This window comes from Geotrypetes seraphini, chromosome 16 (assembly GCF_902459505.1).
Source record: "Geotrypetes seraphini chromosome 16, aGeoSer1.1, whole genome shotgun sequence".
Taxonomy (NCBI): Eukaryota; Metazoa; Chordata; class Amphibia; order Gymnophiona; family Dermophiidae; genus Geotrypetes; species Geotrypetes seraphini.
In genome coordinates this window covers 9,589,205-9,616,136 of record NC_047099.1, presented here as the reverse complement: position 1 = coordinate 9,616,136, position 26,932 = coordinate 9,589,205, and the positions used below count along the sequence as shown (strand labels likewise).

Genomic DNA, 26,932 nt, shown 5'->3' with positions numbered 1-26,932 from the left:
TCTTGTCACTACTATTCATTACTTTCTGGACCAACATAAATCTGTCGTTCTCATTTCTTTAGACTTAGCGGCAGCCTTTGACACTATTGATCACCATTTACTACTTCACCGCCTTTCTTCCATTGGCATCAAAGACCAAGTTTTAGATTGGTTTCAGTCATATTTTACCAATAGATCTTCTTCAGTACACTTTAACAATTCTATTTCAAAGCCTTATCAAACAAATTATGGAGTACCTCAAGGGTCCATATTGTCCCCATTACTATTTAATATTTATCTGGCCCCCCTCTTAACACTATGTCAATCTATAGGATTTACAGTGTATGCCTACGCGGATTATTTTCAACTTTTACACCCCATAGATTCTTCAAGTTCCCAGGATATATTCGAAATCAACATTAAGCTGGCCAAAGTTCACGATTGGTTGAACAATAATCAACTTTCTTTAAGTATCAATAAATCTACATCTATGCTTTTTTCAGGGAAAGAAGGTGTACAACTCATCAACCCAATCTTAATAGATAACAAACCTCTATACCTCACTACCAATACTAAAATCTTAGGCGTCATTTTAGACAATAATCTTTCTTTCAGATTACACATCAGTGCTTTGGTGAAAAATTGTTTCTATAAACTAAGAATGATCCGTTCATTGGTTCCCCTTCTCGATTCATTTTCGCTCAATACTTTAATTCATTCTCTAGTGATTTCAAAACTAGACTACTGCAATTCCCTGTTAAAGGGGGCATATCTTAAGGATATAAGGCGCCTCCAAATCATACAAAACACTGCAATAAAGGTAATCTCAGGTTCAAAAAAATTCGATCATGTTACACCTCTGCTTCAAAACGCTCACTGGCTACCAATTTCATATAGAATTACTTATAAAATAGCACTATTAGTCTTTAAGACATTAAGAAACAATACTCCTGCATTTATAGATAGGCTTCTGATTCCTTATAGCCCGTCAAGAGTTCTCAGATCATCCTCACAAGCGTCCCTATATGTTCCCTCTTTAAAAATCATCGGTACTCGCCGTGACCTGATTTTTTCGGTTACAGCCCCTACTATTTGGAACTCACTCCCTCTTTATTTAAGACTTGAACAAGATTTGAATAAATTCAAAAATAGTTTAAAGTGTTTTCTTTTTAAAGAAGCCTTTAACTAAAAGTTTATTTTTTGGTTGTTTCCTAATCTCATCATTTTGTATTAAACTCTGATTATATATCCCCTTTTTTTTTAGATTTTCAAGTTTGCAAATTTTTATTTTTTTTTTCCTCTTATTATCCTTATGTTCTAACCCAATCTGATTAACACATTTTTTTTTTTTTATTGTATTTTTTCTTATCCCTCCTTTCCTACTGTTCCATGTGTTTGTTACCCCAGTTCGTTTTGTAATTTTTAAGTAATTATTTTTATTTACGATGTATTTGTGATTTAAGAAATCCAATTTTATTTCTTTGTAAAACGCTTTGTATCCCGAAAAGCGTTTAATCAAATAATTTAATAAACTTGAAACTTGAAATGAGGCAAAAATCAAACAAACAAAAACCCAATACACCTTCAGCTTCCAAAGGACTTGTTTCTCCCTAGATGCAGGATCATAAAAAAGGTTTGAGAGGAGCTATAGAGATCAGGCAATGTAGAACCCAAGAAAGAGTGAGTTGGTAGAAATAAGAGACGGCTCATCTAGACTGAGCCTTGCTTTCAATTAAGATTCAAAGTACCTGAGCCATTCCAGTATGAAGACTCCCACTTCCGTTCCATCTTATTCTCGAGCTCTACTACTCTGAGAGTCAGATAATTCTTGCTAATGCTTAAATTCAACATTTATTTTCTGTAGTTTAAGGCCATGATTTGTAATGCCTTTGAAGGGGAGGGGGATGCCTACAGACTGCCTTCCCTCCCCTTTTATCAAGCTGTGCTAGAGATTTTTAGTGCGGGTCGGCAATGTAAGTACTCCGACGCTCATAGGAATTCTACGAGCGTTGGAGCATTTACTGTACCGGCTCATGATAAAAACCACTAGCGCAGCTTGACAAAAGAAGATGGGTCCAACATCCCTCAAGAACCTTCAGATAAAGAAACCAACACATCCAAAACAATTTTCTTTGTGTGGTTGAAGAGCATATTTGTTCACACTTGATTTATTTAATTTTTTATACCGTTCTCCCAGGGGAGCTCAAAACGGTTTACATGAATTTATTCAGGAACTCGAGCATTTTTCTCTGCCTGCCCGGTGGGCTCACAATCTATCTAATGTACCAGGGGTAATGAGGGGATTAAGTAATTTTCCCAGGGTCACAAGGAGCAGCATGGGGTTTGAACCCACCACCTCAGGGTGCTGAGGCTGTAGCTTTAACCACTGCGCCACTCTAGAAATCAAAATGTAGCAAAAGCGAGACAAAAAAACAAGAGAATTGACCCAATAATCTCCATAGACAAATCCAAGAAGAAACAAAAAAAAAAAACAATGTGGAGAAATGATGTTCCTGAGATGGACTTTATTATTATTAAAACTTGGCAAACCACATAAAAACCTCTAGGACGTATTCTGCTGAAAAGCTTTGGACCCTGGATACGGTCCATGTTTCCACAGAATGTCTTTTTCAGGGGTCCCTATAAAGTCCTATGGTAAAGATACGTGGATAAGAATGCCAGTCGAAAATAAACTGATCTGTAAAAGCAGTGTGCAGGACAGGGGCTCAAAAAAGTGAGCCATTGTGACATCACTGATGAGGTTGGCTCTGATTGGTGGAATGAGGCATTATGATGTCACAATACCAGCTCTGGTTATCAGAGGCTGAAACTTTTCACACTATTTATTGATTCAATTTTCTATTCTGTTCTCCCAGGAGAACTCAGAACAGTTTACATGAATTTATTCAGGAACTCAAGCATTTTTCCCTGTCTGTCCCGGTGGGCTCACAATCTATCTAATGTACCTGGGGCAATGGGAGGATTAAGTGACTTGTCTGAAGCGTGGATTTGAACCCACAACCTTAGGGTGCTGAGGCCGAAGCTTTAACCACTGTGCCACACTCTCCCCCTTAACTCCTCTTAACACTACTCAAACAATAGTGGAAGGGAAGCAGATCGAAAAAGCATCCTATATTTTATTTAAAAGCTATATTTCACCAATATAACATTGTTTACGTATATGTAAACTCCACAATTATAGAATAACAAAAACAAACTAAAAAAAAAAAGACAACATTACACAAACATCACATACTCATTAAAAAAAGGTACAGTCTTACCATCCAGCAAGAAATATACATAAATCATAGCCCTGCTGCAAAGGCTTGCTCAAAAAACAAACCTTTACCTTTTTCCTAAACTATAACCAATCCTCCTCGGACATGTCTTCCTTTGGTCTCCCAGCGGCATAGCCTGCTCCCCTGCATATTATGAATTGGCTCTACCGTTGCCTGCTGTTAATGTTCCTCAGCTTGGGCAGTGGTGGCTGCAGCTGGTGAGCATTGCAGGGGATTTGGATGGAACTCAAGGCCTGTGCAGTGGATGTACTCAAGGGTGGCTGCAGCAGCCCAAGTGATGTCATGAGGATGTGTTGTAGCAGAGGACCTAAGACACTACAGCTCATGACATCACTTGAGCATCAGAAGCCACCGATTCAACTGCAGGATGGGAGAAAAAAAACATGTCCGTGAGCAGGTTTGGAGATACTTATGCTACACTAATACTTATAAAGCAGGGATCTCAAAGTCCCTCCTTGAGGGCCGCAATCCAGTTGGGTTTTCAAGATTTCCGCAATGAATATGCATTGAAAGCAGTGCATGCACATAGATCTCATGCATATTCATTGGGGAAATCCTGAAAACCCGACTGGATTGCAGCCCTCAAGGAGGGACTTTGACACCCCTGATATAAAGTGTAAATGCAGAATGGAGATTTTCTTTAGAGAAACACATTTTTTATTCTTAAAAGTATAGAAATATATTATGTGTTACCCAGTACTGGAAAGGAGATTTACCAGTTCTAGATCCCTTCCTATGACAATGGTTTTCAACCTGTCAATCTAATGCACCTCTCCATTTTCAAACACGTGCAGCACACCATCCTCATAAAGTGGGCAGCGTGGACATGACAGGAGACTCATATGGCCAAGTGAAAAGCTCCACAAAAGACATGACTCAGGAGGAAGAAGAGTTGCTGCTGTGTGTGCTGTCTCTTAATTCCCTTACTCTGGGATTCATGATGTATTGTGGAAAGTGTTGCACATGTAATTACACATTTGATTGCCCAGGCCTTGCTGCATCTGAATAAGTAGAACTAAAGTTTCAGCCATCGCGCTCTGGCTTTCTTCAGGTTTTCAAGGTTTTATTAAAAATTTGATTAATCGCCTATCAACATTCTAGGCGATATACAATACAATTAAAATGAGGAGAACAAAATTTAAAATAGTTAACAAAAGTCAAGACATGGACGGGGCCGACAGACATACAGGAAACAAGAGGGCAGAGGGTGAAATACAATATTATTAAAAAAGGAATGCAATTAAGGACATCACAAATGCAATTAAGGACATCACAAAAGTTAATTCTGAGCTGCCTTTAATGAAATTTTGAGAAAATCTCGAGTTAGAGTGAAAGCATTTCTATAAAGGAAGCTTTTAAATGCTCCTTTAAATTTATCAATGTTTGATTCCTCCCTAAGATAGGAGGGTAAGGAGTTCCAAATTTGGGGTGTTGTAACGGCGAATGAAGTGGTCCATTGCATTCAGGGCTGTGGAGTCGGAGTAAATTTCGGGTACCTGGAGTCGGAGTCAGAAGTACAAAAAACTGAGGAGTCGGAGTCGGAACATTTATCTATCGACTCCATTTTTGAACTTGGCATACCAATCACGAGCGATTCTTTCAGCTATAGCACCCACTATATACACAGCACAAATGTTGCGAGCAGCTTCTGCGGCCTTAGAACCTTGATTAAAAGCAAAAAGAGGGTGATGTCGAAAATGCTCATTTCTCTCAACTTGACATTCCATTTTAACGATCTGAAAATTAACCAGTGCTGTGGAGTCGGAGTTGGAGGAAATTTCGGGTACCTGGAGTCGGAGTCTGAAGTACAAAAAACTGAGGAGTCGGAGTCAGAACATTTATCTACCGACTCCACAGCCCTGATTGCATTTGGAAAGTTTTGAAGAAAGGGACAAAAAGTAAATTTTGAGAAGATCTTAGAGTTCTAGTGGGAATATGCGGAATCAATAATTTATCAATAAAAGCTGGCAGTCTAAATTTGAGTTTTTTGAAAATGAGGGCGGTGATTATGAAGGTGATTCATGAAGATGGAATAGGGAGCCAGTGAGCGTTTTTTTAGTAACGGGGTAAACACGATCATTTTTTTTTGAGTTGGTAATAATTTTGATTGCAGTATTTTGAATGAGTTGTAGCCATCTGATTTCTTTTTGTGTAATTCTTTATAGAGAAAGTTGCAATAGTCTATTGTAGTGATAGCTAATGAATGGATTAAAATGTTTAGTGAAGAGGGCTCCAGGAAGCTGGAAAGAGATCTAATCATTCGAATTTTATAAAAGCAATTCCTGACAACGGCGCTAATTTGTTGATGGTAGTTGAGCTTACTGTCAATCACATCCAGGATTTTTGTTGAAGATACCATGGTGATTGGATATCTGTCGATGCAGATTGAGGCGGACAATTGCAGGCCCTCCTTCCAAGGGAAGAATAGGCAGTTAGTTTTTGACATGCTTAAGGACAACATACTGTCTCCGAGCCAATTTTTGATCTTGGATAGTTTTGAGTTAATACCTTGAATTTCATTGAAGTTAGTGGGATCTAAAGGATGAAGTAGCTGAATATCGTCAGCATAGGCATAGGATGTAAAGCCTATAGACTTTCATAATGTCAAGAGTGGGCCAGGTAGATATTGAACAACAGTGGTGATAAAATTGAGCCCTGTGGAATGCCGTAATTGTTAGTATAAGTTTTAGAGGAGGTGCCGTTAAGCACAACTGTGTAAGTACATCTTTGAGATATGAATAGAACTATTTGAGAGCATGTTCTTTGATACCTACAGCTGATAATCTGTTCAGGAGAAGTTGGTGATCTATAATGTCGAAGGCAGCCGATAAGTCCAATGAAATACGGACTACCGATTTGTGTTGATTGAGAAAAAATTGAATTGGTAATGAGTGTTCTGTGGAATGATGCTGCCAAAATCCAGTTTGATTTGGATGAAGGATGTTAGTTTATTCGACTAAACTTAAGATTTGATTATACACTACCTTCTCAGATAATTTAGCAAAAAAATGGTATAGGCCGGAAGTTGTAACAATCCTGATCTGGGATTTTTGATAATGGGATGGATGATTGCGTGTTTCCAATCCTGGCTGAAATGTTGATTCCACTTGTTCAGGCACGGCAAGACTTGGACAACTGCGACAATCATGACGACAGCTGGTGAAGCCTGAGAAAACAATTACACATGTTCAGAAATGAGTGCCTGCACATCATAGTAACAAAGTAAGTGACATCAGATAAATGGTCCATCCAGTCCGCACAACCTTACCCTCTCTTTAAATTACTGATTTAATTTAAATTTTCCTTTTTCTTAGCTATTTCTCAAAATCTATTTTTTCCACGTCTTTACCTCTTTCTTCTCCCCTATTCCCATCTATCCATAAGAAGCATTTTTTCTCTCTCTTCCCTTCCACACCCATTGCTGTGCACTCTCTCCTCCCTCTCCCGTGGTTTGACATCTCTGTCTTCCCCATTTCCTTCTCCCGACACCAGAACACGTTCACCGAATACCGCATCCCAACGCGCGAGAACATCCACACGGTAGTGTCTGACAAAGGAATGCAGAGAAGACAAAAACTGCAGCCTTGCAAATATCTACTGGAGGCACTAGAGAAGACTCAGCCCAAGAAGCTGCCTGACCCCTAGTGGAATGAGCCTTGAGAAAGTCTGGAAAAGGCTTCTTCTTCAGAAGATAAGCGGAAACAATAGTCTCTTTGATCCAGCATGCAATAGTAGCCTTATGAGGACCAGCTAGAAGGACAAAGAGATGATCTGATTTACTGATCTCCTGGGTCCTCTGCAAATAAGAGCGAAGTACCCCACTGACATCCAACTTGTACAGCTGTCTCCGCTCACAAGAACCCTACCAACAACCCAACACTGGGAGGACTACAGATTGATTGACATGAAAAGGAGAAACTACTTTTGGCAGAAAAGAAGGAACAGGCCACAAGACAACCTGCTCTCTAGAAAACTCTAAGAAGGGATCCCTACAAGAGAAAGCCTGCAGTTCAGAAATACGTCTAGCTGAAGTAATGACCACCAAGAAGACCGCCTTAAGAGTAAGGTCCTTCAAAGAGCAGTCGCCCAACAGTTCAAAAGGAGGGCGCACCAGAACGGACAGAACCAAGTTCAGATCCCAAGGTGGAACAGAGGGTCGTATGGGAGGCCTGAGCAACTTGGACGCCTGCAAGAAACGAATCACATCAGGAATAGCAGACAAACGCTGACCTTTCAAGAACCCCCGAAAAGCTGAAAAGGCCGCAAGCTGAACCCGGAGAGAAGTCGACAGATCCTGAACTGCCTTTGAGCACGTATCCGAATCCCTGGTCTTTAAACTCTGCCTCAAACTGAAATCCTGCAATGGTACCTTGGACCCATTCCCTCCTACCTATACGAGAAAATTCCCGCATCTCTTACCAAACTTATAAACTCCACCCTACATTCGGGCCTTTTTTTCCCCAGAAATGGGACATATTGCCTTGACCCCACTGCTGAAAAAAGCTGACCTAGACCCTTCCACACCATCCAGCTATCGCCTAATAGCAAATATCCCTCTCCTAACCAAGATGCTAGAGTCTATCATATCTACCCAACTATCATCCTATTTAGAGAGATTATCTATTCTCCTACCTTACCAATATGGCTTTCAACCCAACTTCAGCACCAAATCCCTATTGACCTCTTTAATCTCAAAGGTTCAACAACATCATTCTCGTAATAAGTTTGCTGTTCTTCTACAATTCGACCTTTCTGCAGCTTTTGGCGTTGTCCATCATGATATTCTAGTTTACCAACTTCCGAGATAGGCATTAACTCCACAGTCCTAGACTGGTTCTCGAAATTCTTACGTTCCCGCTCTTACACTGTCAACATGAATGACACTTCATCCTCCCCCTGGAAACCGATATGTAGAGTCCCGCAAGGCTCACCTCTATCTCCTATTCTTTTCAACATCTATATGTCCTGCCTGAAACTCCTCCATCTATTCCCCCTAGAAACACTTTACACTTATGCTGATGACATCCTTGTCCTCCTCGAGACCGACTCGAACCTCACTAACCTCTCTGAGAACATATCCTCATGTATAATGAACCTCCAATCCTGGGCCCACATCGTACAAATGAAACTGAACGAGTCCAAAATAAAACTACTTTGGCTCGGCCCAAAATTAGACCAACTACCCACCTTCATCCCACTGTCCTCTGGCTCCACTCTGCAGCTTGAATTCTCAAGCAAAGTTCTGGGCATCATCATTGATTCGACATTGTCCTTCAACGACAACCTCAATTCCTTGGTAAAAAAATGCTTTTTCAGCCTTCACATGCTGAGGAAAGTGAGATCCTGTTTCCATCAAAAACACTTTGCCGTCCTTGTCCAATCCATCATCCTTTCCAGACTGGACTATTGCAACTCTATCTACTTAAGCCTAACAAAGAAAAACCTTCAAAGACTTCAGCGGATTCAGAATGCCGCGGCTAAGTTATCTTCGCAAAAAGTAAAATTTAACCATGTCTCACCACTCCTGTCCAAGCTTCACTGGCTTCCGATAATCTCCAGGGTCCACTTTAAATGCACCTGCCTAACTTTCAAGATCCTACACAGCATCCTTCCTCCCTTTATTCCACTTTCTTGGAATTCCTCAAATCCTAATACCACCAGATCCACCCCAAAATTAAAACTATCCTTCCCCTCATTAAAAGGCATTTCCCATGCAGGAAAACTAGAGACCTCCCTCCCCTTCAGAATCACTGAGCTCTGCAACAACCTTACCTCCCCTCTTCAGAATCTGAGCTCTCTCCAACTTTTCCGTAAATATCTGAAAACCTGGCTATTCTCAAAAATGTAATACTTCCTCCCTCTCTGGTATACTAAGCCCCTCTAAACATTCTTTATACTATGGCCTATAACCCTTCATTGGAGTTCCTCTTCTATCCCAACTCCTGTAAACCGTGCCGAGCTCTACAATTGTGGAGAGGATGCGGTATACAAACCTAAGGTTTAGTTTAGAGAGAAGACCAAGCCAGTCCCCTATCCAGGCCATCCTGCAAGAACTCTAAGATATTAGGCAGGGAAGCGTGAAAAGAGTCCACCCCACACGCATCACACTACCCCTCAAATAGATGCCAAACCCTCACATAAGCCTGAGAGGTGGAAAGCCTCCGGGACCCCAAGAGCATTGAGATCACTTAATCTGAATACCCCTTCTTACCTAGGTGACCCCTTTCAAGAGCCAAGCCGTAAGACAAAAGGGACCCGGATCGAACATTGGAATGGGACCCTGAGTTAGAAGGTTGTCTAAGAGAGGCAGAGAAAGAGGATCCTCCACCAGATGTCTCATCAGATCCACGTACCATGATCGTCGAGGCCAGTCCGGAACCACCAGAACCACAAGGCCCGGATGGCAAATTATGCGGAGAAGAACTCTGCCCACTAATGGCCATGGAGGGAACACATACAACAGCCCCTCTGTTGGCATGGGTGAACCAGAGCATCCAGGCCCTTGGCCTGACCTTCTCTGTGACAACTGAAGAAGCAAGGCATTTTGGCGTTGACACTTGTGGCCATCAGGCTTACCACAAGACTACACTATCAACTGAAAGGCCATGGGGCTTAGACACCACTCTCCGGGATCTAGCACGCGATGACTCAGGAAGTCCGCCTGAACATTCTCTATTCCAGCTATGTGGGATGCCGATATCTCTTGAAGGTGCGACTCTGCCCAGACCATGAGCAGAGCTCCTTTACGGATGGGTAATATGCCTCACTGCTACCAGCAGGTGGAGACTGAGATCAAAACTTGCATATCAGTAGAGCATCCCCTCTTGCTACTCCAGTTTTCCTCAGTCTCCGGTAGCAGGTGGCAAGGCTTTTCAGCTCCCCTCTTAGCACTGTTGGAACTTTGTTTGTGGACTCCTGGTTCCCCTTTTTGTGCCGGATCGAGCTTGTGCGGGTTCTGTTTGGGGATCCGTCTGACCTCAGAGGTGTTAAACCCGGCGGGTCTCATCAACTAGCGATATGAGGGAAGAGAAGGAGACATGCGAGGGGAGGAATGGGAAGAGGTGGGGGAGGGACAGAGAGGAGGGGTGCCGGCACGCCCACCAACATGGCAACTGGGGACAGACCGCCCCCCCCTTACTACACCACTGTCCGTGTCCTCACAGATCTATACTTGCCACTCAGGACATCTTGGTGCAGGAGAGTGCCCCACTGGAAGAATTAGGGGAGGTCACCCTCTTAATTCCACAGTGGTTGATTGCACCCATCCCCCATGCAAGACTGGAAAGGAATGCCAGGCTTTGGTGACAGGTTTGGGAAACAAATACAGTACTTATGTTTTGTTCCCGGATGATTTAATTTTGCCAGTTGCTTGAAAGTATGATTAGGATTAACTATTTTTCCTGTTGCTTCAAAAACTGGCAGCCATTTAAGTCTAGAGTGTTCTCATGTTATAGACCTGAGACTATTTAAGATGATGTTTTCTTTATCATTAATGTAATGTGTTAAAAGGACATTAAAATGCATTAAAAAATAAAAGTTTATTTTCAAAAACAAATTAGAAACATTTATACTGCTATTCTGCAACAAGGATGTTTGTGTGCCCATTTTGATATAATGACATTTATCTAGAATGGACTTCCATGCTGCACATAACCAGTGCATAAACATCCATTTCTTCATGGCTTTTTAGAACAGGCCGTACCCGTTGTCAGATCCTTGCTCTACTAGCAGAACTTGAGACATCCTGACCTAGATGCCTCAATTCTGATAAGACTCTCTTATTTTGGTCACACCGTCAAAAGAAATAGATCATTAGAGAAGTACATTATGTTTGGGAAGATCAAAGGAACCAGGTGAAGAGGGTGACCTGCAATCAGATGACTGGACACTGCTGGAGGACCTTACCGGACTAGCACAAAACTGATTTCTTTTTAGATCTGTAACTCATCAAGTTGCTAATACTCGGGCACGAGTCGATGGCATCTAACACACACACATCCTTTCTAAAATGCCATTGAATGTATTTAAAAACATCCCCCTAACAGAACCGTTAAGAAGGCCCCTAGGACCTGTCTTGCCACACTTTAACTCTAATTTCTCTCATCCTAGAATCTAACGTGTGAAACCAGAGTGGTCAGGCAACATAGACATTATAAAAATGATTTAATATTTGGGGGAAAAAAAAAAAATGAAATACCAAGTGTGAAAAAACCTGATTATTTGAATGCTCTGCATCCCACAAAATAGCTGATTTTAAATAGATAATATCCATGAAGAAAATCCAATTAGAATCACAAAGGTTTCGTGAATTTTTGATGTTTCTCTTTTCTTTGTGCTGGAAGGACAGCTGGGATGGGGAATGGAGAAACTTAAGACATGTCTGTATTATCATATTAAAAGTTTAAACTACTACGACTACTATTTATCTTTTCTACAGCACTGTTAGATATATGCAGCGCTGTGCATTAAACACGTAAGGGAGTGTCGCTGCTTAAACTTGTACACACTCCCCAGAAGAACCCTTTCCCCCACCCCCAGTAATTCAGTTATTTGGTGTTTTCTTCTCCCTCTCTTTTTTTTTTTTTTTTTTTTTTAACAGAAATAAAATTTTATCCAGCCCCAAAACTTGTCATCTCCGAGACCAAAATTTAAACGCGAAGATTCATCCAGCAGAACATATTACAAAGATTGAACATAAAAACACAAAATTTCTTTTTTTCAAAAATGAAATAACTAGTGTTTCCATTTTTGCACTGAAAGGAAAGGCATAAAGGATAAATAAAAGGGAAGCTTCTTTATACTCGTATATACTTAAAGGACCTGATTTTGTGGAGGTACATTTTTGACAGAACATCCAAACAGTAATAGAGACATCCAAATTGGGACATCTTAAATTCCACAAGAATTTTAGAACAGCGAGCCAGCATAGATGAGTATGCCGAACTGTGAAAAGCAAAAACGGGAAGAACCAATGTTCCACAGAAAAAGGAGCAATCCAACAACCAAACAAATTGTGGACAAAACACAGTGTTCTTGACCTTCTTTTATTTCTTCAATCAATGTTAAGAAAAATATTCACATCAACCGTATTAATAACTAACAGACCCGACACGGGCTGTGTTTCGGCTAACAAAGCCTTTCTCAAGAGTCCAGTCGTTAAAAAATACGCAGGTACTGTGGAATTTGTTTCCAAATCGCAAATTTGAAAGAGGCGTTTCTGTGTTTCCCCCGAAAATAAGACCTACCCCCGAAAATAAGCCCTAGTATGATTTTAGGGGTAGGTTTTAATATAAGCCCTGCCCCCGAAAATAAGCCTTAGTCAGCAGAAGCAGCGCATTCCCTCCCTGACCCTTCCATTTCTCCCTCCCATGCGAACCCCAAAAGCGAGCCTGGAAACAAATGGCAGTGTCAGCAGCACAGGCTGGATCGCAACCTGCCCTTCTCACGCCCGGCTGTTCTGTGCTGCGTTGATGATGACATCAGTGATGTGGCAGAGGAACACCCAGACCTGAGAAGGGCAGGCCACGATCCTGCCTGTGCTGCCAACACTGTGTTTGTTTCCAGGTATTTCGGCTTACAGTCAGGGTTCACATGGGAGGGAGAGATGGGAGGGATACAAAGATGCTGCATAGGGGGATGGGAGGGATAGAAGCTGCAAGGATTCTACTGCACAAGGGGATGGGTGAGAGGGGAGGAAAGATGCTGCTGCACATGTGGGGTGGGGGGAGAGAGAAAGGAAAGAGGAAGAATTGGGGTGGAGGAGAGGAAGGAAGAGATGATCATTGTACATGGAAAAAAATAAGACCTACCCAAAAATAAGACCTAGTGCTTTTTTGGGGCTCAAAATTAATATAAGACAGTGTCTTATTTTCAGGGAAACACGGTAGCAGCCAGTCCAGCTTCTTTCTACACAGAATTTGCGATTTGTAAACTAATTCCACAGTACATGCGCATTATTTAATGACTGGACCTTTGAGAAAGGCTTTGTTAGCCGAAACACAGCCCGTATTGGGTCTGTTAGTTTTTAATACGGTTGATGTGGATATTTTTCTTAACATTGATTGAAGAAATAAAGGAAGGTCAAGAACACTGTGTTTCATACACAGTATGTTTTGTTGATAGATGAGCATGCACCAATCACATGCATTGGAAACATTCATTTTTCAAGCCGTCAACATCCAAATTATCAATAGAGCAGTACATATGTGTTTATGTCAACTATTTTGGAAACATATGTGCCTATGTTTTCCAAATTATTATAGCATGCAATATCGTTTGCCAGTATCACTTTGGAAGAGTCCAAAAAACATGGGAGGGTTAAGGAGGCAACCAACACTAATCCCTCCAGTGGAGCATTGCACTAAAGGAGCAACTTTCTTACACATCACCTGTAGCAGGTTTAAATCCAGAGGTTATCTGTGAACATAAATGTGCTTTTCCATTCTGAAAAGGGAGACATAAGAGTATCTTTTCTCCCCATCCAAATCATTCCTCCTTACTTCATGCACATTTGATTTAGAAATGTATGTAATATTTATGTCCAACACACAAATAGGGCTTCTGAAATGACCATCATAACAAGACTCCTGTGTGAAAGTTTATAAAGGCGTCTATGGTGCCTAAGTGCCTTTATGAAATAAGCACACAGAACCAGCTCCAATAGCCTAGAATTGACACACATTTATACCTGCTCTGAAGTTGGTTTAAGTATGCGAGTATCCACTTTATAAAATATACAGGTACTGTACACTGTCAATATTCTAACTCTGCTCAAACTTTGCCCCCAGGGGCCACCTACATGGAGAAAACATAGAAGCAGTTACACACTTTTCACGCACATAATTTGTATAAGTATATGTAATTAGAACAACAACAAAAATCAGCATCTAGAAGTGTTCCATAGATTGAAAACAAGAGCTAATATAATCAAAGGGAAGAAGTGGATAATATCTTACTAGGCAGAGATTTACTATTAAATAAGCTGCAGGGGAGATTTTTGATGTAGTCATCTAAAACAGTGTCCCGCAAACTTTGTCGAGCCGTGGCACACTAAACATAGTGGCTGCGGCTTGAGGCATCCGTAAATGCGCGGGCGTCACTGTGATGAGATCACATGCATGCATGACATCATCACGTCGACATCCACACATGCACGAAGGCCCTCCAGACGGGCTCTGAATCACCAGTTGGGGGTGCCAGCAGGGAAGAGGCACGGAGAGGAGAGTTGCCGGCCAATTGCCTATAAGACATGCCTCTCGCCGGCACCTCTCCTCCTCCATAGTGTGTCACGGCACACAGTTCGAGATACACTGCTGTAAGATAACCATTAGTTATCTCACACCTCCAGAGCAATACATTAATCACACAAATGGTCCATCTTAATGATATGTGATCAAAAGGATGGAAGAAGATAAGTGTAGCAACTGAAGGGGTAACCCAGTCAGACAAATATGAATTATCTTTTTAAAAAAAATAAACATAACATTTTTAAATCACTTGATTGATCAAATGAAATCCTTTTGTTAACATAAATATCTATGTCAAATGCCCCAGTTATGCAGGGATTTGGAATAGCCTACGTTCGGTAATTCAAGACAAGTTACATTCAGATGACACCTTCACAGGGAAGAGAGACAACATTTACAAGCATTTTACACACATGTAACACTCATTGCTAGGGTCTCCTGTGTAAAACGCCTTTCCGATTGCGTGCAGAGAGCCAAGACAACCATGCAAGGCCTATGTACACAATGCTTTCCAGGAGTCAGATCTGATGTTATAGACATGCACTATATATAAAGGCCAGATCGTTTCATGGGAACTCTCCAGGGGTGAGATAGCCGTCAATCTGCACACTGCTAAATACAACGCCCGCTTAACAGCCGAAGGACTCATGCGATGCCCATTAGAGGTGGAATAACCGTGCAGGAAGTGTGCGGATAACATTCCACCCTGGGGAGAGGGGGGGGAGGAGCAGATAGTTCTATGCAAGGAGGGGGGTAATGTTTCAGTTCCTGCTTCTGAACCGGGAAAGGGATTGAAGGATTCCCGGCGGCCTCCCCTTCCCCCCCGTTTACCTGTCCCGCACGGGTTGCACGCATGGTCCCGCTGTCCGAGGCTGCAGATAACCACACCGGCCTCCGGCCAGCCATCTTCTCCCCCTCCCCTTCCCTCCCTTATTCTGGAGGCGCAGGGCGCTCGCGCGCCGCTCCAGCCCGGGCCCCGCCCCTTAGCAACGCCGCCCTCATTGGTGCCCGCTCGCCGGGGCGCCCTCGAGCCCGCTCATTGGCTGCCGATGCCCGTCAGTCCGAGCTGCGCCACCGACACCCGCCCCACCCACCCCGCAGACGGGGAAAAGAAAGAGAAGGGGCGGAGCCGGAGGAGGGAGCAGGCAGGAGTGGTTGAGAGCACGCGCCGTTTAAATAAATTATATATTTAATATATAAATTATATATTAAAAAAAATACTGTACCCCCAAGACTGCGGCCTAGGCCGTTTCCAAGGCCAGCGCGAAGCCTGCGTTACAGTTACTGCCAGACTACCATTAACACAAAATTTTTTTTTTTTTTTTAAGTCTATATGAACCAGGCAGATAATAAACACACAGGGTCAGGGGATATAAAACCAGCAGGGACTTAAAGGTGGGCCCAGTGCTGCTGAACCTAGAAATAAAGATGGCTTTTCAAGCTACCCATAAACATTTTCTCGAGATAATTTCATACCATAAGGTTAATCTGCACGTTTTTAATTCATTTAATAACTAAACCTGTCAGAGAGATTTAAAAATCACCACCACCACCACCACCCAGCAGTTTGTGGTACCTGAAATCCTTGTATATTCCCATCAAAAAACTCAAGACCTGAAGGCAGCTTTGTACACAATAAGGCATAACATTTCTGTATTACATTTTACAGATTGCAAATAAAAGGCAGACAACTAAAAAGCATCAGGAAGCTTTTTGTAAATAAATAGACAATACATCAATATGTAAAATGCAATACAGTATAATTATCTTGAAACATGTAATCCAGTCTATCTCATCTCTCAATCTATATACATTAGATTGAATGAGTGATTTTTTTAAAAAAATTTTGGTATAATTTATTATATTTTTTAGGAGGGTTGCTGAAAAGTTCTCAGCCCAACCAATTTTCTAAATTCTCAGCGTTATTTTGCCACTGTAACTGAAAAAAGTGTTATTTTATTTTGCAAAGTGCCAGTTTGCAGAATCGTAATGCTATGTTTTTTTAAATAATTATTTATTGATTAATTTTTAAATTAAATACCAAGTACAGTATACACTTATACAGAAAGCTGGTTAGAGGACTTGAGCTGGTTAGAGGACTTGAGCTGAGTTAGTCATTTGTTATAGTATAAAACATATTACACCTTAACAATCAAAGAAACAAAAGAAATATAAATTTTGACTAACTCAGCTCAAGTCCTCTATATTAGGATCCAAGACTTCACATAAGCGAGACAAAAGAAAATATAAATCTATATATTTAAGATATGCTATAAACCATAGGACTGAGGTAGGAGTAACATATTAAACTATGGAGCACTTGATTTCTCCCCATCTAGTCGAGACAAGGCCAAAAAATCAGTTAATTGTTGAGGTTCGAAGAAAACATATTTAACTGAGCGATGGCAAACAATATACTTACAAGGATGTCTTAAATAGAATGTAGCCCCCAATGAAATGACATCTGGTCTCAGAAGAAGAAATTTTCAGCGGCGTTTTTGCGTCTCTCTAGAGAGAGAGAGAGAGAGAGAGATCAGGGAACATTTGAATTTTACATCCAAGAAACTCTTTCTGTTTATTTTTAAATAAAAGCCTCAATAACCATACTTTATCCATTGAGAGAGCTACAGTTAAAATCAATGTGGAAGGTGTTACTATATCCTTGTCTGATGTTTCCAAAATTTCTGATACATTCAATGATGTTGCTGAGGCCCATTCTTATTTGGTAGGTAGTACACTTGAGAAAATGGTGGCAAAGTATCCTCTGGGATTTGCAGAATTTCTACCAAGTACAGTGGTACCTTGGATTACAAGCATAATCCGTTCCAGGAACATGCTCGTAATCCAAAATGCTCGTTTATCAAAGCGACTTTCCCCATAGGAAATAATGGAAACTCACTTTGATGCGTTCCCCCCTCCCCCAAGAACCGGCATTGCTCCCCTCGAAGGCACCCCCTGCGATCCGGCACCCCCCCTGCGATCCGGCACCCCCCCCCCCGCCACGATCCGACCCCCTCCCCGACACGATTGGGCACCCCCCCGCCACGATCCGACATCCCCCCGACACAATTAGGCACCCCCCCCCCCCCCCGCCGCTTCTTACCCTCATCTGGGCACTCTTGAAGATCGGCCTACTCGTCTGCTGGGCCTTGAGCATCTGAGCATGCTCAAAGCCTGCGAGTTCACGTTCAGACGTGTCGGGTAGGGGGGGTGCCCAATCGTGTCGGGGGGTGCCGGTTCGAGGCAGGGGGGGTGCCGGATCACAGGGGGGGGGGGTGCTCGTAAATCGAGCCATGCTCGGTTTCCGAGGCACCGATTTTGCAAATGTTTTGCTCGTCTTGCAAAACACTCACAAACTGGTGCACTCGTAAACCGAGGTACCACTGTATCTCCTAATCATTTCCTTAGGAGTTACCATTGTAAGTCTAGGAAAATAAGGGCTCCTTTTATGAAGGAGCATTAGGGCCCTAACGCACAGAATAGCGTGCGCTAAAATGCCACACACGCTAGCCGCTACCACCTCCTCTTGAGCAGGCGGTAGTTTTTCAGCTAGCGTGCGCTAAAAACGCTAGTGCACCTTCGTAAAAGGAGCCACTAAGTCTCAGATTGTTATTTTGTGAGTTATTCTCAAGCATTTCTACTTTCCTTCTAAGGTTCACATTGTCTTGAAGTTGTTGAGAAGATAATAAATCTTGGTCAAGCTTTTGAACTGAGGATTTAGAAACAGTCAGGTCCTCTTTTAAATCTTTAAGCTCCTTAGTATGTTGAATCAGTTTACCTTCAATATATTGGAAATTGGGGCTAATAGTTTTAGCAAAATTTGCCACCAAATCCCATAAGAAGGACTCCAGGGTAACTTGAGAGGGCTTTTCCCAAAATGTAGGTTTTTGTTGAATGTAAAAATGCTCACCCTCAGAAGAAATTTCTTGGTGTTGTTCCATCTGGCCTAATTCACCTCCCGTCCCTGAACAAGCTCCTGATTCTTCTGCAGAGACAGCTCTGCCTCCATGCTCTCCGGTGTAATGCTGGCTGCCTCAGGAGAAAGGATCTCCCCCAACTCCGGGGTTTCCTCGCCCCTTGGAGAACTAGTAATCTGAGGCTGCGGGGGTGGCACTCGCACCTCGGGACTAAGGGTGGTATCCGGCCCAAGAGGAGCAACTCCGGTCTCGCCAAACCCTGGCGCCCTCAGCGGGCTGACCTCCGATGTCATTGCTGCAACTCCCTGCATCCGCCGAACTAATTCTTCTATGTTGCTGAAAGTCGGCACTCCAGAGCGCCGCGAGGTGCCAGCAGCACTCCTGCCTCTCCTCTTCGGCATTACTAAGGAAATTTCAGGCTACACAAGCCACCAACAAGGAAACATGAACCAAGAATAGAGTGGTTCAGGTGCGTACTTCTTAGTACGTCTATGCAGCAGCCATCTTGGATCCAGTCCACTGTAATGCTATGTTTTGACATGATTTCAGATCACTCATTGAACCATATCAAAGAAAAGTGGGGGAGAATGACAGTGACAAAATTTCTCATCATTTCTGTCCCCGCAGATAACCACGGGAACCCATCCTGTGTAATTCTTTAGTGCTTATCTCAACCTAAGTCCTTCTACACCAGCATTCTTCAATGCAAGGCTTGAGAGTTACTAGCTGTGCCTATCCATACTTTGATTCTTCCCTCTCTCCTTAAAGAATGTCATGGGGATGGTTTCCCACAGTTATCAAAGGGGCAGAGACAAATTCTATCATAGATAAATTATCTGAGCCATCATGAAGTTCTTATTGCTGCAGAAGAAAACTCCAAAGGAAAACCATGAATGTATGATGCAAACATTTAGCGACAAATGCCCATCATGCTTAATAGTAAAGAAGTGGTGTGCAAATTTTCAGCATGGAGACTGAGAGACCGAAGATGCAGCAAGATCTGGGAGGCCTCAAACGGTGTCAGCTCCTGAAAATGTTGACTATGTCCATGACCTGATTTTGGCAGATTGCCAAATATCGGCTAAAACAATTGCTCAGACTACAAGTATCCAGGGAATATGTTGGGTGTATAATCCACAAGTAGCTGAGTATGCAAAAGCTATCGGCTAAGTGGGTACCCAAATGTTCGAATGCTGATGAAAAACAATATTGAGTGGACACTTCCAAGTTCACTTTGCAACATTTTCAGTGAGCTGGTGCTAACCTTTTGGAATGACTAGTTACTGCTGATGAAACATGGTTACACTATTATGATCCCAAGACAAAACAGTCCAAGTAATGGCGGCACTCAGAGTCTCCAAGGCCAAGGAAATTCAAGACCCAAAAGACAGCAGGAAAGGTCATGGCCACAGTATTTTGGAATCAGGAAGGTGTTGTAATGACTATCTTCCAAGGGGCCAAACAGTTAATGCAGAATACTGCTATGCTTATTAAAGGAGGCATTGAAAGAAAAAAAGGTGAGAAGCTGCGGAAAGGAATTCTCTCGTTTTGCAAGACAATACAAGCATTTAAACTGTTTTCAATAGCTTTATGAGGGGATGCTGAAAATTTTAATAAATTTCAGGAGGTTTGGGGGTCCATTAATAGAATATTGTGATGAGTAAATATCATTTTTCCCTTATTGGTACATTTGTAAAGTGAGGGATGGGGGGGGGGAGGGATTTCTGATTTGATATTAAATGTTTAGCTTAATAGAAAAATTATATAATATATTATACTAGTATTTTAGCCCGTTACATTAATGGGTGCTAGAAGTCTGGTCGGCTCTCGTAGTCCCTTGCCGCCCCCCCCCTTCCCTTTCCACAGTCCCGACTCCAAACCTGCCGACTCCAGCAGCGTCCGCAGCACTGTACACACACTGCTTCAGGGCCTTCTACGGCCCCGAAGCAGCGTGTGTAAAGTGATGCAGACGCTGTTGGAGTCGGCAGGTTTGGAGTCAGGACCGCGGGAAGGGAAGGGGGGGGGAGGCGGCAAGGCGAAGAACTTACTTTTAGCAGAGCAGGGAGTCCAGCGCTGGTGGCCAGTCCTGCCAGCGAGTGTAGTTAGGTGCTGTAAGGCTGGGGACCCGCGCATGCGCACTCCTACCACCACGGACCTACATCTCACGGAACAGGGAAAATGGAACACGCAGGTAGGAGTGCACATGCGCGGCTAGGGTTTTATTATATAGATGATATATGAAATTACATATAAAATAGTAGGGATGGGAGGGTGGGTTTAAATATTATAATTTAAGTTGTATATGAAAGCTAATCAAGTGATATTATATAAGTTCAAATGATATTTTCTGATACACTTGTTGTAAGATGTAAAAATGAATAAAGATTTATTAAAAAAAAAAAGAAAAGAAGGGAATGACATGAAGCCATGAAACTTACAAGTTATTCCACATATTCACCACTTAGCTCAACATACTTGGCACATTGTGTCTGAAGTTTCTGTAACCCTTCCAAAAATACTCTGATGTCTGGTCACTAAAATACTGCTCTGCTGCTACAATCGCCTCTGAATCACTTGAAAATTTTCACCCTTTCAAACTCTTTTAAAAAGTTTGGAAACATAAAATAGTCAGACGGAGCAAGATCTGGTGATTAGTGTGGATGGTCTTGTCACTGAAACTCCAACTGCATCAAAACATACATTGTTTTGTCAGCCTTGTGAACGGGTGCATCCACCTGTGGCCCAGAGGGCCTTAGCATATAATTCTCATGATATAAAAGTTTCCAACGAACAAGAAATTAGGAACAGTATTAGAATGTTAGAGTAACTGCAATTTAACTAAGAATACTGTATTCAGTCACCTTTACTGAAACATTCTGATCTAAATAAATCTAAACAGCAGTTATATCAATAGATACATCTTCCCTTGACACTTGTAACTTTGTATACTTTATTATATATACTGTATACAGCATATTTATTTCTCTTCCTCTGTTATGCTTTTGTAATTGCTTCGGTAAATCTTTAATATTTATTTTTCAGGTTTAAAAAATTGCATTGTAACAAAGTGACCACCACAGTTACATAGAAAGGGATGAAAAATCAATTTGCCTTTATTGCCACAAAGTCAGCAGGTTCTTTTTACTTTGAATATATGGTCTATGCACCCTGTTCTTCTCTCTTAACTTAAACATGTCCCTAGATATGCCTCCCCTCTTGAGCAGCTAAAATTATGCTTGCTGTGGAATCTTAAAATTTTTTGGGGGGGAGGGGTAATATACCAATGTAGATGGATTATGGCCAGTCCAATTCAGATAAAAAAAATGGGATTACAACTGAGGCAGAGGGTAAAGCGAAAATGAAGAGCTCACATACCCCGCTAATGGCAGAGGGATGGAAATAAAGCTGAGAGAGGGAGAGATAAAGTGAATCCTCCCTTAATCACAGATGGAGAGTCTGTGGAAGACCTGCGAGTCCTTTTCATGAATGGCATCCGTGGTGTAGGGGGGGAAAGGCCGGACCATCCTGGGTGCATCTTGGTGATGTCGCCAGCACCTCTCCACCCACCCTTGCCACATTCATGCCCCCCTTCCTCCCTCTCATACCTCTTTAAATCTTCACCAGCAGAAGCAACTTCTTCGCGCTGGCCTGGCTCCTCTGATTTCACGGCGGCCTTTGACACAATCAACCATTCAATTCTCTTAAACCGTTTTGGTTGCTTTAAAATGTTTCAACTCATATTTCTCCGATAGGCAATATCAAGTCCACCTTCAAAATTCCACCTCAGAATCATATCCGCAAGATTCAGGTGTTCTCCAAGGTTCTATCTTATCACCCATGCTATTCAACTTGTTTCTCGCTCCTTTGCTGATCATCGCACAATCTGTTGGAGTCTTTGCCTATGTGGATGATATCCAACTTATCCATCCAGTTCAAGCACAAATTCAATCTGAAATTCAGGGAATTAATCAAAAATTGAATCTCGTGAGTGAATGGCTTAGCTAAAATTTTCTTTCCCTCAACATTAACAAAACTAAAACTATGCTTTGTTCGAAGAAAGGAATTAAACCCTCGCATTCCCGTTATGCATCTCTTCAACCCCTATTCAGTTAGCATCAAACTCCTAGGAGTGATTATTGACAATACATTGTCCTTCAATCCTCAAATAAGTTCAGCGGTGCAAGTGTTTTTTTAAACTAAAGATGATAAGATCTCTCTCTTCACTACTTGACTCAAGTTCTCTTAACATTCTTATTCATTCATTGGTAATATCCACTCTAAACTATTGTAATTCTCTTTACCAAAAAGAGATTAGAAGACTGCAACTTATCTAAAACACTGCAACAAAAATTATCTTTAACACAAAGAAATTTGATCATGTCACTCCTCTCTTGAAAAAAGCTCATTGGTTATCTATTTCCACAGAGTTGCATTCAAAATTATTTTTCTCGCTTTCAAAGTTCAATCTAAGCGCATCCCCTCATTTATAGAAAGACTGTTGATCCCTTATGAATCTCTACAATCACAACAATATCTTCTAACGGTCCCTTCTGTCCATCTGTTCAACAATACAACGTACAAGACAATCTACTTAGTAGCTGCCCCCACATTGTGGAATGGCCTCCCTTTGGCCCTGAGACATGAAACTAACAACTTCAAATCTAGCCTCAAAACCTCTCTCTTTAAAGATGCCTTGCCTACGAGATCTATTCCTAGAGTTAATTGCTCATGGGACTCATACAATGGCCACACATCAGATATTCCCTTTCTCCTTCTTGTTCCTCCCATTTCCCTTTCTTTTTATGCAATGTATCCCACCCATTTACCTTTTGTAGCATGTTTTGTCTGTAAAAACCGTGTAGTCTGTCTTTTTACCCTATTTTTTATATTTAAAAATTTTGTACAAATGTAAACCGCGTTAGTAATTTAAGCGGTATATCAAGACTAAATAAACTTGAAATTACTTCCTAGTCGTTGGGCCAGGAAGTGATATCAGAGGGAAAGCCCATGCCAGTGCAAGCAGTAGACTGGAGACGCTGCCCAAGCTGGCGAAGATTTAAAGAGGTATGGTAGGAAGGGAGGATGCGAGTGTGGCATAGGGAGCAGGGAAGGAGCGAGGGGGCAGAGAGGAGGATATGTGGGCCCTGGGCACCATCTAACCTCACTACACCACTGAATGCCATCACTAGACTACACCCCGGGGTTTTTAACTAGCCAACCACCTGGCCCTTTTTCTTATGATGCGATGCAAGAATTTCATTGGTAGCAACAAATTTAACAATTTTTAGGGCCTCTTCTATTAAACTGCGCTAGCAGTTTTCTAGCGCAGGAAGCCGTGCTGAATGGCCTGCGCTGCTCCCGATGCTCATAGAGTTCATATGAGTGTCGGGAGCAGCGCAGGCCATGCAGTGCAGCTCTCTGCGCTAAAAACTGCTAGTGCAGTTTAATAGAAGAGGGGGCTAGTGGTAGAGGACAACACCAAAAGATCATCCATGAAACAGCTAATTACCAAATGAATGAGTGCTCTTCTCTATATGCTCTTTTGCCTTTCTTTTTGGTCTGGTGATTGTTCAATATACTTTGCAGAAATGGATTAACAGTGTTTTGGGCTCAAGGAAATAACTCAGTCTTGGTCCTCCCTCAACCCTCAGGGCTTCTAAGTTACCAAGTTCAGAAGGAACACACTTGAACCTGTCCAGCTTCTGAATTTATATCCCCAAGCAGTGATCCAGGGCCAGCCTTACCACAAATTAGATCAGGTGTCAGCCTGGGGCAGCAGCATAGCTCTGATGTGGCAGAAGAGCAGCACCTTAAAAGCAAAGGGTCTTTCAGCACACACCTGCACTCAAGGTCTATCGTGTTCTGCCCCCTCTGACAGAAAGTTTGCAGCAGAGGGAGTGGGACACTAGAGACCTTGAACACAAGCCTGTGCTGATTTTGCTTCTAGTTTGAGCAGATGAACCAGCAGATGGCCTGGAAGGGCGAAGGGAAGGCAAGATGAAATGCTGGCCGGCCACTTGAAGACGGAGGGAAAGGGGAGATACTGGCCATAATGGAAGGAGGAGTCAGTGGTAGGAGTAGAGAAGGGAAAGGATATGGTGGACCCATGGGGAGGGCCTTGAGCTGTCCCTGGGGAAGGAGGGAATGTATAGCTGAAAGTTGGATTCTACCTGCTGAAATCAGCAGAACAGGCCCCATAGTACACTAGCATGAATTTGTCAGATATCCAGGACTGGCTGAATATCTTTCTCCTCAAACTGGGCAATTTGGCAGCTGTGCCACTGTGTCAAGTTTATCACTCCCACTCATTGTAAAAATGTGGTGTTTATGTCCTCATTACCCTTATTTCTAACGTAAGTTAGAGTGTGTGGCGCAGTGCTTAGAGCTACAGCCTCAGCACCCTGAGGTTGTAGGTTCAAATCCCATGCTGCTCCTTGTGACCCTGGGCAAGTCACTTAATCCCCCCCCCCCCATTGCCCCAGGTACATTACGTAGAGTGTGAGCCTACCGGGACAGATAGGGAAAAAATGCTTGAGTACCTGAATGTAAACTACTTAGGCTATAAGTGGTATTATAAATACTATAATAAATAAATCAAATATATGGATCCCCTTCTAGGCTTAGACCCATTCACCCCTCCTCTCAGTTCATTATCAGTCTTTGCTCTGAGGATATTAGACCCATTAATCCTCCCCCTTCCCTTAACATCATAATAATGAAATACATTTCTTACGCCAGCACCTCTCCTGAAGGAGGAGCATATTTTAGGCTTATGCAAACTTTTTTACACCACAACATTCCTAAATGGAAAACAGACTTAATTATTACACCAGGTGAAAAGAGAGGGGGGTAGAGAAAGTCTTGTTAATCTGTTATCCCTTTATCTCTGACCAGTTCATACATTTGGTAACCTTGAACACCGACAGAAACCCACCTTGCCCTGTTCACAGCTTCAATCCCTCCTCTTCCTTGGATTTTGGCCAGGTACTAATGACCTGGATTGGCCACCAGGAGAACGGGCTACTTGGCTTGATGGACCATTGGTCTGACCCAGTAAGGCTATTATGTTCTTATGGTCTTTCTATCTTCAGTTTGGCTGCATGATTCATATTCCGGGAGAGCCACTATACTCATGTTACCTGTTTCCTAAAGTCACTTCATTGGCTCCCCATCCTTTTCCAAATACAATGCACTCACTCAGCAGCCCCTCACTATCTCTCTTCACTTATCTCCCCCTTTGTTCAGCCTTCCCCTTGAGCTCCGCTCAGGTGGTAAATCCCTCCTATCTGTGCCCTTCTCTTCAAATGCCAACTCCAGGCTCCATCCTTTCTGCTTTGCTGCATCATATGCATGGAACAAGCTGCCCAAATCCCTACAGTGGGCTCCATCTCTGGCAGTGTTCAAGGCCCAGTTAAAAGTCCACCTCTTTGAGAGTGCTTTGTGATTATTATTAGTAATAGTAATAGCTCTACAGAATTTTCAAAAGTCATCTTCCTTACATTATGAGACCCAGACCATCCATTTATTTAAAGAGCAACTTTATATGGACAATTTTCTGTCCGTATCATGTCTGTTATTGAGAAAGACAAAGACATGGGGCAAGCCACTGCTTGACCTGGATCGATGCATGGAATGTTTCTACTATTTGGATTTTGGCCAGGTACTAGGGAGCTTGATTGGCCACCGTGAGAACAGGCTTCTGGGCTTGATGGGCCTTTTATCTGACCCAGTAAGGCTATTCTTATGTTCTTATATATGTTTTACTGTTGATTTAGCCTTTAGGTTGCTTGTTAGTGCTCAATTTTAATTTAAACAGAATTCTTTTATATAGTCTCAGTCATGGGCTCTATGGTTTACAACAATAAAAACCACCAATACAGTGGAAATAAAACAATCAATTAAAATAAAGCTTAAATAATTAGGTTTTCAACAATTCTCTCAAGGGCCCCTTTTAAAAACCTGTGGTACAGTGATGCTGCCTTGGCAAATATACCATTCAATTCCAATGGGCTTTGATGAATTTACCGTGGCAGCATTGCTACTGCAGCTTTGTAAAAAAGGCCCTAAATGTAAGAATTACATTCCCATCTGAAAAGTAACCGTGCATGTCTTTCCAGAAAATCAGAATATACAGTTAATGAAACAGAATTTTGGAACACAGGGCTAATGAGCAGAAGTTACAACATTTTACTTGGCCAATACTGGTTGCTGATGCTACGTAGGACAAAACATTTGGTTGAAACATGGCCCAAATGGCCCATCCCATTCTGTTACGATACAACTTGCTCTCAAATCAGCTGTAAACTTTGAGGGCTGCAACTCAGTTAAGTTTTCAGATTTCCTCAATAAATTTGCATGAGATCTATATGAATATAATAGAGCAGTGGTTCCCAACCCTGTCCTGGAGGAACACCAGGCCAATTGGGTTTTCAGGCTAGCCCTAATGAATATGCATGAAGCAAATTTGCATGCCTATCACTTCCATCATATG

At 42.2% G+C, this 26,932-nt stretch overlaps 1 protein-coding gene across 8 annotated transcripts in view; it reads right to left on the bottom strand.

Annotated features, from left to right (window-relative positions):
- Nucleotides 1–26,932, bottom strand: part of CHD8 (chromodomain helicase DNA binding protein 8) — a 105,775-nt gene that overhangs the window by 76,851 nt on the left and 1,992 nt on the right. For 2 of the 8 annotated variants that reach the window (XM_033924189.1, XM_033924185.1), the window contains exons 2-3: nt 22,047–22,390; nt 16,947–17,032 (exon numbers count right to left, since the gene is read on the bottom strand). The gene's annotated coding sequence lies outside the window, so the exon portion shown is untranslated. Of the gene's footprint in view, nt 1–3,328; nt 3,460–13,965; nt 14,073–15,355; nt 15,460–16,946; nt 17,033–22,046; nt 22,391–26,932 lie in introns of those variants that run through there. The other 6 variants (XM_033924187.1, XM_033924184.1, XM_033924188.1 and 3 more) reach the window with 5 other exon arrangements.